This window comes from Phyllostomus hastatus, unplaced genomic scaffold (assembly GCF_019186645.2).
Source record: "Phyllostomus hastatus isolate PE091 unplaced genomic scaffold, TTU_PhHast_1.1 phas_scaffold_1674, whole genome shotgun sequence".
In the NCBI taxonomy this organism is placed as follows: domain Eukaryota; kingdom Metazoa; phylum Chordata; class Mammalia; order Chiroptera; family Phyllostomidae; genus Phyllostomus; species Phyllostomus hastatus.
The window spans coordinates 23,402,987-23,421,691 of NW_025334011.1; the positions used below are offsets into that span (position 1 = coordinate 23,402,987).

The window sequence follows — 18,705 nt, forward strand, 5'->3', positions numbered from 1 at the left end:
GCACTATCTCCTCACTGCAGAATTGTTCACAATTGTTGGGAACCGCCCTGCCTGGTATCAGAAGCTGTAACCCCCACCAAGGTTAAGGCTGAGGGAATGACCTTGGAACCATAAGCCACCAAGGAGACAAAAGCTTATCTCCCTGGCAGGATTGCTGCTTCTGCTCTTTTTACTTCACCCTGCCTGGCCCCCAATGCTTGGTTGGTTAGCCAATGATGGGTAAGATTCCCCGAGGGGGGACTGATCTAAGACAGGCACAATCATGTGAGAGGCTCCTAGGGAAGGACTTTGGGGGCTACAGCAAAAGGGGGTGATGGACCCTCGCCCCTCGGCTTTGAAATAGCCTGAGTCCTCATTGTCTGTGAGAAAATCTCCTAATCTCTTGGCTGCCTTACCTCCCTTGCTCCACCTAAGCCTGAAACAATGACAGAGGGTGGTGCCACCCTGTGCTGGAAAGGGCAGGTTCCCCAGGCAATCAGGCCTAAGAAAGAATATGTAAAATCCTATGAAACCTGCTTTGTTTAGAATGCTCTCAATTAACTGATAAGGGTCCAAGGAAGAAATAAGTTTGTTCCTTAAAGTTTTTTACAGCTCTTTGACCCTGACTCAAAATAGGCCCTCAGACTTCCTTGTTATCTATTGTTTGATCCTTACTTCCTGGCAATGAGTAATGAGCTTTACCTGAATTCTTATGCAAACGAACCCAATAAAAGCCTGCTCGGGTGGGAGAACGGGGCGCTCTCCCTTAGGGGTTCTCTTCCCTAGGGAGGGTGGCCATGGCGTTCCCCACTAGAGAGAGTGGTCATTCCGTTCCTACTTCCCCACATGACCTGGTTGTCTCTGTGTAAGTTTTTCTCATGTTTCAACTAGCCATCTGCAGCATTCCACGGTCACTGCCGGTCAGTGGTCACGACACACAATAGCCAAGACATGGAAACAACCCAAGTGTCCATTGATAGATGAATGGATCAAGGTTTTATGATATATGTATGCAATGGGATATTATCCAGTTTTTAAAAAGGAGATCCTGCCATTTGCAACAAAATGGATGAAGAACATTATGCTAAGTGAAATAAGCCAAACATAAGAAAAGAATTGCATAATCTCACTTACAAGCAGAATCTAAAAATGTTAAATACATAGAAGCAGAGGGTAGAATGGTGGTTACCAAAGGTGGGGAGGTGGGGAAGATTGAGTGATGTTGTTATGCAGGATGAATAAGTCTGGAGATCTAATGGACACATGACAACCACAGTTATCAATACTGTATTGTACACCAGAAATTTGCTAGGAGAGTGGATTTTAGATGCTCTCACCACAAAAAATGGTAGCTGTGTCGGGAGATGATATGTTAATTAGCTTGGCTGTGGTAAGCATTTTACTATGTATGAATATCAAATCAGCATGCTATACACTTTAAATATAACCATTTTTATTTAAAAAATGATTTTTCCCCCTAAACAGTTGTCCTAAGAAGCCAATACTAATGAATTCAACTGAGCTAAATATATAAAGGCTGGGGAAATTTACTCCTATAAAATAATGCATTTTCTTATGAATTCCAGTTGCTGATCAGAATTATTATTTTGAAGAAAGAACTTTACACATATTCAGAAATAGTAGACTCTTAAAAATTTAGAAAGAGCTGGGTCTTAAATATTATATATAAATAATATCAAAATATGTGTCTAGATCATTACTTTCTAATTAGCTATTTCCTTTGTATATTTAACATGAAAATGTTAACATGATAAGCCAGATTATGAAGGACTCTGAATATTTTTTCTGTCATGAAATGTTTTAGCCTACTTTACTATTCTGGGTAATACATTTCATTCAATTTCTGATTTTTTCCTATCTTCTCAAAATACAGATGAATTCTAAAATAAAACCTTTAGTGATCTATAAAATGACATGTGGATTTGGAATTAAGATGTTCTTTTATCGCTATTTATTTTAATCTTCTTAATCTTAATTAGGTTAATACAATAGTGCTCTTCTTTACATATTGCTACAGATTGTCAAGGGAAGAGTTTAAAACGTTAACATGAAGATGCTGCATACAGGTGATAGGACTACTGAGTGCTATCAAATGATGCTGCTATTGTGTTGCTGTATATTTTCTTACCTTTTTCTTTCAATTTTATTTTGTATTGTTTTCAGGTAAACAGCTTAGTGGTTAGATAATCATATACTTTACATAGTGTTCCTCTTGATATTTACAGTACCCCAACTATAAAAGAAGTTGTGATACAAATATATGCAATGGAATATTACTCAGCCATAAAAAAGAATAAAATATTACCATTGTGACAGCATGGATGACCCAGAGGCTATCATTATCCTCAGTGACATGTCAGGCAGAGAAAGATAAATACCATTCTTATTTATTTTTGAGCAAGTTATGAATTCCAATAATGGGGAAAATATCAAATTTTTCATGTTATGGGGAAGTTATCATAACATAATAAAAAATGCCTTGAAAAACAGTGTCATGCCTTGTGTAAGATAAAGAATGGTTGCTTTGCTGATCAAAAAGCCCAACATCATAATGATTATGTCCACAGTCCAACTGATGTGAGTTTGCGTCCAAAAGCTCCAGCTTACCAGCTGAGTGAGCTTGGTTAAGTTATTCAACTTCTCTAAGACTCAGTTTTCTCATCAGTAAAATGGGGGTTTATTCACTCTTTTGTTTAACAAGTGTTTCTCAAGCACATTCTTTGTTCCCGGCACTGTTCTAGTTCCTGAGAACACAATAATGAACAACACAGAAAAATAATCCCTGTCATTGTGGGGTGTATATTGTATTGTAGAAGAGGGAATCAAACAGGAAAGGAAGAAGGAAGGAAGGGTGGAAGCAAGGGAGAAAGGAAGGAAAGGGAAGAAGACAAGAAAAACAAGACATATACTTTGTCAGAAAGCCTTCATTATTGATACACTATAGAAAAATAATAATAAAGCTGGCCAAGTGATGCAAAGTGGTGACAGGAATGTGTAATTTTAAATAGGGTGGCAAGGGGAGTTTTCTCTGAGAAAGTGTTATTGAGCAAACACCCAAAGACATGAGGAAGTTCCTTCTGCCGGCATCTGGAGGACAAGCTCTCTGAGCAGCTAGAATAGCAGGTGCAGAGGTCTTGAGGCTAGTCCACATGGCAAATTCAGGGCACAACAAGAGTCCAGCGTGGCCAGAGAACATGAACAGGAAACATGATAGATGATGGGGTCAGAGAGGTCATGGGGGGAAGGCAAAACAAATTCCAGAAGGTCCTATTGTAAGCCCCTGTAGCAGGGAGTCTGGCTTTTACTCTGAGCAAACCGGGAAGCCACTGGAGGGTTTTGGGCAGAGGATAGACCTGGTCAGATGTACATTTTAAGTGGATTGCCTGGCGATGGGTTGAAAATAGACTCTACGAGAACAGAGGTAGACTCAGAAGGAACATTCAGAAGGCTGTTTCATTGATCCAGGAGAGTGAAGGTGGTGCTTTGAACCAGAGTAATAAGAAACAATTACATGATGGATATTTTGAAGGTGGAATTAACAGGAGTTGTAACTGGATTAGATGTGGAATGGGAGAAAAAGAGAGTCAAGGGTGACTTCAATTTTGGTGCCTGAGGCCCTGAAAGGATGGATTTCCCTTTTCTGAGGAGGAGGAGGCTATGAGAGGAACTGCTTTTAGAGAGAACACAGGAAGTTCAGCTTTGGGTATGTTGAGTCTGAGATGCCCTCCATGATCCAAACAAAGATATCAAGTAAGAAGTTAGGTATGAGTGTAGAATTAGAAGGTCACAGCTGAACCTAAAATTTAGGAGTCATCAGAGGGTATATGATACTGGATGCCAGGAAACTGCATGTATCACTGAGTAACTGAGGTCTAGGCCCTGGCTTACCCCAACTTAGAGAGGTCAGGAGGTGAGGAAAATTGGCTTGGGCAGTATTCATGTTATCCACATCAGTAACTAGAAGAGCAGATTGAGAATGAGTGGTCAGTGAAAGAATAAAAACCAAGACAGTACGGGTCCTGGAGGCCAAGTGAGTCCAGTGTTTCAAGGAGCAGAGAGTGGTCAACAGTGTCTCGTAGGTCCAAGGAGATGGCAACTGAGAGCTGACTGTCGGATTTACCTGCTCGAATGTCACTCGAGGAGCAGCAGGGATGGCAATCTGGCTGGGACAGCTCCGAGCAAGACTGGGAGGAGAGGTGCTGGAGGCAGCTGGTCTAGGCAAACTTTCTCCAGGGCAGTGAATAAAGGACAATAGAGCCAAGAAAGGTTCTGTTTAATTGTTTGGTTTGGTTTTTAAATGGAAAAAAATCAATGGCATGTTGAGATCTCTGTGTAATTCTTGTTAGGTTCTTTGTAAGCTGGTGGGAATGATCCTGTTTGAGAGAATTAATGATTACCCTTACTGGCCTTTTAAACAGTAAAACCGGACCTGGCTAACATGAACACTGCTCCAGCCAATTTTCCTCACTCTGGCATGAGCACTTGCTCCCATCTCTGAATTCTGTTTATGCTGTTTCCTCTGGCAAGAATGCTGTTCCTCCCCCGTTTAACAGGTCCAAATTCTACCCGTATGTTAAGTTTCAGCTCACGTTCTACTTCCACCAGGAGGCTTTCCTAACTCTTGTAATCTAGATTAATTGCTTCCTTTATTTTACTTTTATAACACTCAGTATTTTTAAAACACTTATCAGGTATCTCTGTGTGCAAAGGAGTGAGCTAGATTTGGGAGGTGAGTTAAGTAAGAAGCAGAGTGCCCGTACTCAGGAAGCTAATAAACTTGTTATCTGTTGTGCATTATAATTTTTTGTACATATCTTTTTCCCCTAATTACCTTGTAAATCTTGGAGGCAGGCAAGGGTCAGTGTTTTCATACTCTCAGTGTTTAGCACAAGGAGAGAGCTATCAGTATGATCATATTATTTAAATTATTTAAAATATTACTTTCCAATAATGTAAAATAATTACCCCCAAACCTTTGCCTAACAGTTTATTCCTTCAAACATTTTTATTACAGTTATTTTAAGTCTTTCTAAAAGACTATAGACATTTCCCTGCTGTGTTTTATAAAGGTTCTTAGAGATGATATGTTCAAAAAAGATTCTATCTCCTTGTGGAAGGCCAATCTTCATTGGGAGTTTTGATAAAGCTGAACTTAGGGCACATTGTCCATTTGCTAGAATAATGTTCTTAAGACTCAGGAAAAGAGTCTGATAGGAAAAGACTAGGAAAAGAATCTGATAAGCAGTTCTACGGGGAGATTGGAAACGGTGCTCCAAAAAATATCAAGACAAATGAAAAGACAAGGGGCATTGTCTTAGCTGAGATTTCCACAATTGCCAGTGCTCTCCTGATGACTGAGTAAGCCTGGGGGACTACTAATGAGGTAGGAAATATGAATATGCATGAACTGGAATCACACCAAGAAGCTGATAAAGGGTATTGTTCCTCGCCGAGGTCTGCCTGGTACAAAAAAAGTGGAAGGATCCAATGAGTGTATGGTTGATAAGTTTGCAGCAGATTTTTTCCTAAGCTTTTTGGAAACACAAAACTGTATTAAATAAAAACAGCAATAATGAAAGATACACATTGAGTCTCTTATAATAGCCAGTTAAAAAGAGTGAGGAGTAGGAAAACCTAAGTAAAAATTAGATGTGCAGGTGAGCAGAAGAAAGCTGAAGGAGGAAAAGAAGGAAGGGCGAGGGAGCAATAAGAGAAAAAGAGAAGAAGGAAGACGGAGAGGAAGAACTGACCAGGGACGGGAGTGAGGCGGGAGGAAGAGGAAATAAAAAGGCCAGAAAGGAAAAGGAAGTTAGCAGGGAGAAAGACATCAGATATTTTAAGATTTTTTTCTTAAAGGTCATACCCTGGTTTTCACTGTGAATTAGAGATTCAGGAAACAAACCTTCCTGTTGCATGTGTGTTATTCTTGTTATGTTCCTTATAAGCACTTCTTGCGTATTAAGATAAGAATATCTGCAAAGAAAGGGGGTTGCACCTGAAGGCTGGGGCCCTTTCCTCGGGGGAGATACATGTCTGCTATACTTGAAAAAGGAAGTGAGCGAGAGAGCCTTGGTCTTGCTCAAGAAGGACTCAACTCATACAAGACACTTAGTCTAAATAAAATAATATGATTTAACATAACATTGTGTGTTCTGTCATTTGAAGCTTAATATATCATAACTTCACAAATGGTGGCTTCTTTGAATTGAAACATAGAAGTACAAGGGGTGGCAAAAGTAAGTTTACAGTTGTGAGTACAAAAAACAGAGTTTATTCTTGTATTATTATTTATTAATTACTGTATAATTTTTTCTTTTTTTCAAGATTTTATTTATTTATTTATTTATTTATTTATTTATTTATTTATTTATTTATTTATTTAGAGAGGGGAAGGGAGGGAGAAAGAAAGGAAGAAAAACATCAGTGTGTGGTTACCTCTTGAGCACCCTCCACTGGGGACCTGGCCTGCAACCCAGCCATGTGTCCTGACTGAGAATCGAACCAGTGATCCTTTGGTTCACAGGCCAGCACCCAATCCACTGAGCCACACCAGCCAGGGCGTACTCTATTACTTTTCATAAGAACAACTGTAAACCTACTTTTGCCCCACCCTGTATGTATTTTCTATAGTTGAGTTCAGATAAAAGTAGAATGCCAAGTCCAAGCCAGGACAGATGAAAACCAAGAGCATGTTGCCCTGTCAGGGAAGGCAGAATACAGCCACATCTGGGGGAGGGCTGTCAGAAGAACAGAACATTCAGGTAGATGCCAAAGAAATAGCCTGCGGCACACCCAGGAGCCAGGTTGGGGGCTTCATTGCTGCTTACCATTTAGGTTTTCTAAGTCTCAAGTTGTCTTAAGGGCTGCTCCCTGTAATTATTAGAAGACCATTCCCCCAAAGTATGCACCGTGACTCTTTAGAGGTTTCCTTTCTTGATTTCCAGCCAAGGGAATCTACAATGATATTTACCAATTCTCATTAACCTTAATATGTCTAACGATCTTTATTAGAAAACTTAATTCCTCAAATTATAATAGTTTATATATAGTTGACCCTTGAATAAAAAAACATGATTTGAACTTCTGGATCTACCTACATGTGGATTTTCTTTTTTCAATAAATACCTGCACCTTTTTCTATCCACAGTGGGGGTCCTCACACATGGAGGCTGACTGTAGGCATTGTTCTACACCATTTTACGTAAGGAACTGGAGCACCCATGGAGTCTGTGATCTGCAAGGGTCCTGGAACCAATCCCGTGTGGATACCAAGGGACAACCAAGTTTGGGCAGAGTCAGAAGTTGCATGTGAATTTTCAGCTGCATGGGTTGGAGCAGCAAGGGGAGGAGGGTTGTCAGCCCTCCCCACATTGTTCAAGGATCAACTATGTAGGTTGCCCACAGTAAGATCTCAAAGAACCTTGGGTTCTATTTTTTTAAGTACTTTTGATGTTCAAATTGTAGTACCTAGAATTTTTGTGAAAGTTTTCTTAAGGTATAATTTATATGCAGTACAATTTACTCTTTATAATTAAAGCATAGTTCTATGAATTTTGACAAGGGTATATATATATGTGGCTGTATAATCACCACAACAGAAAGAGAATATTTTCTTCACCTGAGAAAGTTGCCTTCTGATCCTTAGTGACCAGTACTCTTCTGGCTCCTACCTCCAGTCCCTACTGAGGGTTACTCCTCTGATTTTTACCCCTTTAGTTTTGACTTTTCCAGAATGCTGAATAAATGGTATTATATGGTTTTTATTCTTTTTGATATAACTTTTTTCACTTAACATATTGTTTTGAGATTTGTCCACATTTCTTGCATGTATTAATAATTTGGTTCTTTTATTACCATGTGGTAAAATGGTATCCCATTGTACAGGTGTTTGGACCACAGTTCATCCATTTACAGTTGCTAGATGTTTAGACTATGAATAAAGCTGTTATGAACATCTCACACAGGTCCTTATAAAGACATATGTTTTCATTTCTCTTGGGTAAATACCTAGCAGTGAAATTGTTGGTGTGTATGATGTTATGAGTTGAAATGTATTCCCCCAGTAAGATAGGTTGAAGTCTTCACCACCCCTCCCAGTACTTAAGAATATGATCTGATATGGAAATAAAGTCATTGCAGATAGAATTAATTGATGAGGTCATACTAGAGTAGGGTGGTGTCCTTATAAGAAGAGGGGAAGAGACACAAAAATAGAGACATGTAGAAAGAATACAGCCATGTGACAACAGAGGCAGAGACTGGAGTGATATATTCATAAGCCAAGGAATGCCAAGGACGACTGGCAATACATCTATCTCTGGACTTTCTAGTCTTTCCCATGTGTTTATCTATCTATCCTTTCAACAACACCACACTGTATTATTTGTTTTGCTTTATATAGTACAGTTATCCCTCCCCCCCCCATGCATAGGGAATATATTCCAAGAACCCCAGTGGATGCCTGAAGCTTTGGATAGTACCCTATGTACAGGAAAGTACCATACATAGTGCCACATGTATACCACATATACATACATTTTTACTTAAAGGAAGCAGTTTATGTCTCCTCTTCAGCATATCTGAATTGCCAGCATCACTACTCTGGCACTTTGGGGCCATTGTTCGGTAAAATAACTGTGACTTGAACACAAGCGCTTTGATACTGTGACAATAGATCTGATGACCAAGATGGCGGCTAAGGCCTAATGCGTGCAGAGCATCAATAGCGTCCAGCTGGACAAAGGGGTGATTCACACCCTGCGTGTGACAGAGCAGGACATTGGGAGGCTTCCTCACACTGCTATGAATTGTTTATTTCTGGAACTTTCCATTTAATACTTTCAGACTGCAGTTGACCAAGGGTACCTGGAAGCATGGAAAGCCGAACTGCACATAAGGCAGGGACAGCTATAGCACTTACAGTCAGGCACTGTGGGTTGTTCCTCTCTGTTCTTCAAAATGATGTTGGTTATGCTGGGTCTTCTGCTTTCCCACACATAGTTTAGAATCAACAGGCCAATGTTTTTCAAAAAATTTGTTGGAATTTTAATTGAGATCATCTTTAATCTATAGATAAATTTGGGGAGAACTGACATCTTAATATTTAGTCTTCTAAAGCATAAGTATGCTGTATCTTTCTATTTATTCTTTTAAAATTTCTCCCACCAAAGTTTTATAGCTTTTGGCATACAAACCTTGCAAATATTTTGTTACAGTTATCCATGCATATTTCATGGTTTTGATGTTATTGTAAAGGATAAATTTTAAAATTTTAATTTCCAATTATTTATTTCAATATATAGAAATACAATTGATTTCCATGGGTTGACTTTATATCCTATGAATTTGATAAATTCTCATGCCATTCTAGTAGTTCATTTCAAGAATCCTTTGGGACTTTTAATAGAGATAATCATGTCATTTTCAATAAAGAGAGTTTTATTTCTTAGGTTCCCTCTTTTTTTAACTTGGCGTTCCTTTCCGGGGACTCCAGAAAAGAGGCAGGCTTATATGAGAAGCATCAGATTCAGTATTTATATGCTTACAAAACCCACATTAAACTGCTGCTTATCATAAATAGATTCATTTAAAAAATTGCTATTAAACTGTGCCTGTGTTGTCTGTGTTTTGTGACTGACTCCTACTGCAGACCATTTGGTTCTAAATGTTTAGGGGTCCAAATGATAATGTTCACTTTGGATGAAATATTTCCTGTTGTGGGCCACTTTTCAAAACGTATACAAAATGGAACCTTTTGTGGCTAGGCATAAACCAAATGCCACAGGGCAAGGGAAAATTAAAGCCAGACATTTGATTAGAGAGTTAAGACCAGGGAATTAAAGAATGTAAAAGACGAAAAGGAAGCTAACACTTAGCTTAGTTAGCCTGGAAATCTATTAAAGGAAACAGGATACAGGGCCTTAAGAACTCCTCTAGATTCCCAGACTAGAAGCACATGTCGACTGAGACTGGGGAAGAGAGGAAGAGTCAACAAGACTTGAAACAGAAGGATTCAGATTCTTTGAAGCTTTCCCAGCCAATGTAGGGTGGAAGCAGCCCTGGTCCACAGCTTGCTTGTTAGCTGTGGGGAACAGAACACAGCACGTGGAGAGCAAAAAAAACAGGGGAAGGAAAATTCCGCAGGGTGGAAAAGACCCACAAAAATATCTTGCAGTTAGAATATGTGTCAAAACAATGCAAACAATAAATATATTTGAGTTGCTCTGTGACCCCCAACTAGTTTCTCTTTAAGCTCATGACATAACACATATTAAATAACAGAGAAATGACTCCCATACCAACAAAGTTTTTCCACGGTCTTTCCACAAAGTAATATACCTGGTATTTTTAATCTCAGTTGTTCCATCAACACTTTAATGAAGTCTGTCTTTCAACATTCATTCAGTGAGCATTTGTATATTATCCTGGGGCCAGGCAGTGTTTTAGGACCTAAGACTATGGAGATTATAATAGAGTTCCCTGCCTCAGCAAGGTAACAGCCCAGTGGAGAAGACAGACAACAAAGCAAACAGTTATGACCCCATAAAATGCTGCGATGGACAAACGGCCAGGAGCCAGGATGAGGGATTCTTCACCCAGACTGGAGAGGAGAGTCAGAGAAAACTTCCTGGTAGAAACTGCACCTAAGAAGTATATTAAAGGGTCTGTACATTGGAAATACTTTTATCAGCTATTGGTTCAGATAGATGGGCTATTTTTATAATTGTGGGTCTTCCGGTAAAGACAGGAAGACCTACTAGACAAATTCAAAAAGAGCTGTAAGCACTGATAGATGGGCTATTAATCAGAGCAGTATATTATGTAAAAACAATGGATGCCTGAAACACTTAATTTAAACAGTAACATATATTGAGCATTTGTCCACCAGTTTACTTGATTGTAGGATCAAGGTTTTCTTTTAAGCATAATCCTTGTAACTGGAGTTCCCTTGTTTTCTTTCCTATACAGATCACACTAATAACCCATTAACTATTCAATTTCCAGTTTCTTTAAACAGGAGCCAGAAAGTGGAGAAAATTGTAAACCAATCTGAGTAGAGAATCCTTCTTGATTTTTAGTACTTTATTTGTCTTATATTATTTTCTTGCCCATGCCTAATTTGACAGCATTTGTCTTAAGATGCCCATTTCATTCTTTTCCAAGCATTTGATTTTCATAATAATGACCTTCTTCCCTTTGGCACTCAAATTTTGTTGACTCATTTAATGCTTAATTATTTTACAGTATTACAATAACAACTGGTGTAAACAAGTTTCAGGCAAACATATCTTATTTTCAGTTATCAAACAACTCAGTCAGTAAAAGCAACAGTGTGTAGGTAGGGGTAACCATCAGCTGCAAGGATCTAGCATGTCCTGGAACTCACCCTGCACATCTCACAGGGAGAATTTAGAGTGACAGTTAATCCAGGAGGTAGGTAAGCAGAGGTCTCTTAAAAGGACATCCACTAGAGCAAGGATACAGACATTCCAAGGAGAGTGAGCAGCACACAGATATGGAGATGGGCACAAACGCACAATTATGCAGGAGGAGGATGAGTTTAGATTTTAAGCTACATTGGTCACAGTTAGACTTTGCATTTTAAAGGCATATAAAACAGTCCATTTTTCCCTTAATTTTCTATTGTTTAACAAAGATGTCAAACTCATCTTTCTCAACATGAACACTAAACGTTGCTGAGGACCCCACACTTGAATAAACTTGCCAACATCAGTTACAGGGCATTCTTCTGAACAATGGAGCATTGTAAAAGTCAGTTGTCTGTGTCATCAACTTCCATGGTACATGCCCTCAAACAGTTCCCAGCAAACATAAAACAATGTAAGCAGGTGAGTTTGGGGCCCAACTCAGAAAGCACATGCAGGGCAATTAAAGAGCCACTGGAAGCTCTGAATGAAACCTATTAACAATATAAACCATCTAGTGGTCAAAAGAACAATAAGTAAAACCACGAAGCTCTTCAGAAGATGTGAGAAATGTGGAAGGTATTCCAACGTTGGTTGGAAAGGGGGTGGCGCGGGGGCGGAGGGGGAGGAGTGGCAGAGCCAGTTCCCACAGGGCCACAGTTTTGTTTGGCCCACTTGATCTCAAAGTGCAAAGAACTTGGGAGTCAGTTCCAAAGGAGCTTGAAGGTCCCTGAGTAGCTTTCCATATTTGGGCACCTCAAGCTTCACGTATGACAAATGTAGTAAAATAACTCAAGCAGCTGACAAATGTAGGGGAAATGTAGGCAGTGGAACTATTAAATCAATAATACAGAGGTCTTATAAACCAAATCACATACATAAAGTTTATTTATCTTGATCAGTAAGTATTCAAGAAGAAGAAACACTTGTACTTCTGGTGGCCCATTGACCTAGTTGCATTTCAATAATTCTATTGATCAGAATGTCATTTGTGTGTGTGTGTGTGTGTGTGTGAGAGAGAGAGAGAGAGAGAGAGAGAGAGAGGGAGGGAGAGAGAGACACACAGAGAGAGGGAGAGAGACAGACAGATACAGAGAGAGAGAGGATCTTACCCACCCCTGCCAAATTTTCAACTTGGCAGTAAATCTCTGCCCAGTCTCAGAGTCATCCTTCATTCCTTCTTCTTTGACCTTCCAGCAAAGCCTCATCTAGTCCCTACATGCCTTCCCAGGACAGTGAGCAGAGCTGGTCCCTACTCTGTCATTGCTCCAGCCAGGGTCTGAGAGTCATGAATGTGACTCTTCTGGCAGCCCTGCAGGGAGCTTATAAGAACAGACAAACAGAAGGGACCAACGCTGCTTTGCAGCTGTGACATGACATGCCAAAATAGGCATTAATGTCACGTGGAAGAGAAACAGGCATAAGGGACAGAAAGAATTTGTCTCATATTAGAGCTGAGCTGTGGTTTACAATCCAGATCACATTTCTTGGTCATTTTTATGGTGCAATTTGAGTGGTTTTAGAATCTAGTGCTATTGCTAAGAAGAACGTGGCACAGAGAAATAATTGAGTTAAATAAGTATTCAGGAGTGCTCCAGTCCCACTCAGTTTGATACTACAAGCAAAACTGTCCAACACTGTGCGCAGCTGCTCGTGGATAAATGAACAGCTAATTTCAATAGGGCTGCTGAATAATCAAGACTTAAAAGGAGACATCCTAATGGAATCTGATCTCCTGCCTACCTCATTAGAAAACCTACAGCTGTACATCAAAGCCAAGCACATCCTCCTCCTTCATTAGGGCCAGAGGGAGGCTGGGACTCTGGGTGCCCCCAAAGTACACTTGGGACTCTTTTAAGACAGTGGTTGTTTTGAAGCTGCCAAAGCAAAGAGAAGAAAAAAGCCATCTCCTATTATGGTGATGATTTTATTTAGATTTCTGAGGGCTGGTCACTGCTGGCCACTGCTGGCCACTGCCAGTCCCTGCCTGGCCTTGGGTTTACACAAGACCTTTCTTGTAGCATGAATCAACTGAGACCCCCTCCCCTCTCCTCTGTCTACAACATACAATTCATTAGTGGAACAATAAAAACAATACTGTTTTATATTTGAATGGTAATTTATAATTTTCCATTCAAATTATACCATGCAATTGTCCAAGAGTTGAAGATCTTGGAAGTCAGATGCAAAAGAGCATATTCTCCTCTACCACTTCTGCTTTTCGGTTCCTCATTTGGGGTAACAGTGTTCACAGGAACTAACTTTCATGGAAAGATTGTGGCATTTGATATGGACTATTTCATAGCTTTAGGTGTCATATAAGTCTCCATGTATCTCAGCACAGGTCTTGGGCCATGCATAAAAAGTACCACTGAGGACATGGTCAACGGCCTCCGAACTAGTTTCTGGTCTGCCCCCATCTGAGACATTTGCATCTCATTCTACCTCTTGGCCATCACTTATAAATCTTGTGAGAGGGCTTGGCAAAGGACGTACCAGTTCGCCTGCTTCCTCCCACGTGTCAGTTACCACCAGGGCAATTTAGGCAAATCGTCGTTGCTCCAACAGCACAGTCTAAATTGTGGCCATATGATTAAAAAGGAAAATTTCTGAAATGAGTGGTTATTCATTCTTAATGTACTTCAGTCTGATTCTATCAAAATACACTTCTCTCACAGTCCAAAATTTCCTACTTCCCCATATGTTTAATGTTAATTTGGAATATTATAACTAGAATGACTTTAGAAACTGACCATGCCACTAAACAGTCAGGAAAGACACCCAGAATCTAAAGGGTGTCATCCAAATATCTGTTTAAAGTAGCAGCTCCGTGTGGTAGAGAGAATATAAAGGAGAATTCAGAGGAGAAACAAACATTTAACATATTGGTTGAATGCAATGAAGGGAATAAATCTGGGTTTTGGAGGGAAGTTAACTTAATATAATTTGCCCTAATCAGAAGACACAATTGAGAGTAATTAGAGAAAATTAGCATGAATTCAGGGGCCCTGGGTGTGGGACAGGAGTACTCTGTTAGCATAATCCATTATTTAAAAAGTCTCAAACATCATTAGTCATTAGGGAAATGCAAATTGAAGTAGGTGTGAGATACCACTTCACACGTACTAGAGATTACTAAATTTTTTTTTTTAATGGGAGAAAACAAGTGTCAGTGAAGATGTGCAGAAATTAAAACCCTCCTACATTGTTAATGGGGTGAAAAATGGTTGAGGTACTGTGGAAATGGTTGAGGTACAGTTTGTCAGTTCCTCGGAAAGCTGAACCTAGAATTACCACTTAACCCCGCAAAGTTAGGTATGTACGGATGCTCACACAAACCCATGTGTGGGCATGTTCATAGCAGCATTATTCACAATACTGAAAAGTTAGAAATCCCAAATGCTCATCAATGGATGAATGTAGTACATCCACACAATGAAATATTATTTGGCCCTAAAAAAGGAATAAAGTATTGCTACACACTATACAATGGATAGACCTTAAAGAAGCTGGACATGAACGTTTACTTATTGTGTGTTTCCATTTATATAAAATATCCAGAACAGGTAGCTCCACAGAAACGCAAAGCAGGTTTGTGGTTCCCTAGAGCCGGGGGCAGTGAACAACAGGAGCCACCGTATGGTGGGCACCCAGCTTTAGTTTGGAGCGATGGAAATATTTTAGAACTAAATAAAGGGGTGAGGGCACAACATTGCGAATGCACTAAAAGCCATCGAATTTTTTTTTTATTTTAAAGTAGGTAATTTTATGTTCCATAATTTTTTAAAGGCTCAGTAAGGCAGTCTATTAGTGAAAAAAATTATACTGGACGTCTGCAGCTCCTCGTTCCCCACCCAGGCCAGTCGCTGGCCTACCTGCACCTCAGTCTCACCCAAGGTCTCTGGCACTTGCAATGGAAATCCCACTTCCTCAGCACAGTTTACCCAAAAATGCTAGGAGAGGAAAATGAAATTAATGTGGGGCACTGTTACTGGTTCCTTGGTGGGTATGTTTATTTTAACTCTAGCCAGCTTAGAACTAAATCTAAAGATGACTAAGTAAATGCAGTTCATAGTAGTCACACTTTTTGTGATCTCTATATATATTGTTTGTGTCTTGTATTTGAAGTATTTATATTGTCTAAATTAATAACTGATATGGATAATTGATTCAGACTCATGATCAGTAAGTTCACAAAGTAAAACATAGTTTGTAAACAGTACTGAAAAATGTAGAAGAATTTAGCATTGTATTTAAGTCGATATGTGTAATTTATACAGTATCATATTATATATATTAGATTCATATGAAGTAAGTTTTGGTGTTAGAGAGACAGTTGAAGACTTGAAAATAAAGCTAATATATAAACTACATACATATACATGTATTTAAAATATTTAAAGGAGCTTAGGTTTTAAATGGGACCAAAGATTAATCAAAGAGCTTTTAAAGTGATTTGTAAAAATATTCTAGCATTATATATAGCAAAATAAGATTTATAAATTAGGGGAAAATTATGACTTTTAATACTTTTAAAAATCAAGTATTAATATTAAAAAACAATTAAGCCACAGAAGTGTGAACAAGCTTTCAATCTAAAGTAATGAAAATACCTGTATACTCCTTAGGTCACACAATGAGTGAACAGCATGTGTCACGGTGAATCTCTCTAAGGCAGCTTTGTCTTCTTCTACAGGATGCTGTGCAGGGATAGGGGTTTCCTTGGCTGCAGAATTTTCTATCCTCTTACCTCAAGCTCAGTGTGATAATCAAGACTTTAAAGAAAGCACGCAAAATGTCATTCTCTTGCTCGCTTCAGCAGTTTGTATTAAAGTAAACACTTTATGCCCCATACCCAATATTAAAACTTGGTTGTTAGTTCAATGTACCCTCACTTCCCCCTCAGGGCTAAAACACACATTGGAAATAGACTTGCAGAAAAATATCTGAATGCATGATTGAGCATGATAATCAGCAGCAAAATTTATGATGGCCTACAAATACCCACTGCTCCCAGAGAATCCCTGAAAATAAGAGACAATGCACCTGATAGAGCTGAATTCTACGTATATATTTTACTCAGTTCTCAGTTTCAAAATCATGCTTTAAAATGAACTCTCTTTAAGAGTGGTCAATTTTCTGGATTGAAAGCATTTCAGCAAAGGGTCTTCAAATGCTATGGTTTGAAATTCCATGAATTATAATGGGATCTAGTTTGTTTGAAATGGTTTACCTAATGGATTTTTATTATTATTTTACATTTGTTGAGAGCCAACAAAACAATGAACACAAGCAAACAGATTTGCAATCTCAACTATGCTTCTGTTATTATCATGTAGATCATTATAAAAACCATTCTGTTTAAATTGATGTAGACAGGTTTTTTATTTTCTGGACAGTTTGCAATTACCTTGCATATTTTTCTTTGTTTCCTTCTCACACATGAATCTCACTGTTTTTCCCCGGAGCTCTACCTGAACACCACTCTAGCACCTCTTCAGCAAAGTTTTCCCTTCCAAGTTTCCTCTCCCAGGATTTCTTTTCTGAACCTCTACCACAACATATTATATCCAACATCCACTAAACAAGTGCCTTACTGCTACTTCTAAGTTGTTCATGACTTTTCTGGGATAAACTTGTCTTTTACATTAGATTACCTATTTAGATGAAAGAGATGTTTAAATTTCATGGCAGGACTATTAGAATCAATCTTTACCTATTTATTTATTTATTACTTTTTTAACCCTTACACAAGGATATGTTTATTGATTTTAGAGAGACGGGAAGAGAGAAAGAGAGGAACATCACTCAGTTGTCTCCCATACGTGCCCTGACTGGGGATCAAACCCACAACCTTTGGTGTATGGTATGATTCTCCAATCAACTGAGCCAGCTGGACAGGGCTAGAATCAATCTACTTTTAGAGATAGGTTCCTTTTCTAGATTATGGCAGGGATTCCTCAGGAAGAGGTTAAAGTTGACTATGGTCAAAATAATCCCTGGTTGACTTAAAAGGAGACTACCACCATGCCCTTCAACACCAGCCTGCGCTTTAAGGAAATTCCCAGGGGAAAGAGAGCACCACTGAAAGATAATCCCATCTTCCCTCCTCCTCTAACCTCCCCGACCTCTCCCTCCCCCACACCAATGATGTCATAAACAGCCCTGACTGTTCCTTTTTCCTAGTGCTTTGCACCACTCTTGACCCTTTGAGAACACTCCGTGCTGCAGGACTGGCTACATAGCTCATGGGGCCCAATGCAAAATGAAAATGTGCAGCCCCTTGTGAGAAAAACTGATTGAGCCTTTCAAGGTGGTGACAACACAGCATTGAGCCCAATGCAGGGCCCTTCTAAGTTCAGGTCCCTGTGTCCAGGAAAAAGAAGTCCAAACTTCTGACCGTCAGAATCAAAATCTCCTCCCATAGTATTCAGAAATCTGCATAGAAAAAGGATTACGTAAAGGATATCCAAAAGTAACTTTTCCTTAGGGAAAGGATGGGCATGAAGAAAGGCCAGGAAAGAGAAGATAAGCACGATGTGAGATAGGGAAGCAGAAACACAGGCCGTGGCAGAGGGACTGAGAGGCTGACCTGCAGATGACAGAGAAGACAGGGTCCAGGACAAAAAGTGCCAGAGAGGAAAGGGGCTCATAGGTTAACTGGAGGCCTGTATAGGAATAAACAACCTATGTACAATCTTACAGCTAGTCAAAGGCATCTCATTGAATGGAGGCTCCCTTCAAGAGATCACAGCTAATTTACATAGGTCTTTCATTGTGAAACTGACAAATAGAAAGAGAACCTTGACATAACACTTTGAGAGAATCTGTACATATACTACATAGGGACTCCTGGTTTTCAAATAATAATGCAAGAAGGTATAAATGATGTTAGAATTATCCTGAGCAAGTCTTAATCAATGTGATACTTCAGAGAGCGTCTCAGGAACTTGCAGTGCCTTGTAATAAACATTAAGAATTCAAGTGACCAGAGGGGAGAGGGGAGGGAATTTCAGGGGAAAAGGGGAAGGGTTTATAGGAACAAGTATAAAGGACACATGGACAATAACAAAAGGGGGGTGGAAACAGGAGGGAGGTGGGGAGGACTGACAGGGGTGGCTGGGATGGGGGGTAAAAGGCAGAAAACTGTACTTGAACAACAATTAAAATTAAAGTAAAAATAAAAATTTTTACCCAAACAAAAAAAGAATTCAAGGATGAACTAAATAACTTCAATGATTTCTTCAAAAATTATCTAAATTAAATTCATAAAACAAAT

The 18,705-nt window shown here is 39.3% G+C and overlaps 1 protein-coding gene and 1 non-coding gene across 3 annotated transcripts in view; both read right to left on the minus strand.

Annotated features, from left to right (window-relative positions):
* The window catches only part of FAM107B (family with sequence similarity 107 member B), a 200,758-nt gene that overhangs the window by 85,547 nt on the left and 96,506 nt on the right, over positions 1 to 18,705 (minus strand). The gene's annotated exons all lie outside the window — the stretch shown is intronic.
* On the minus strand, positions 10,726 to 10,788 carry LOC123831383. The gene has a single exon (XR_006787904.1). It is a non-coding gene; the product is annotated as a U7 small nuclear RNA (small nuclear RNA).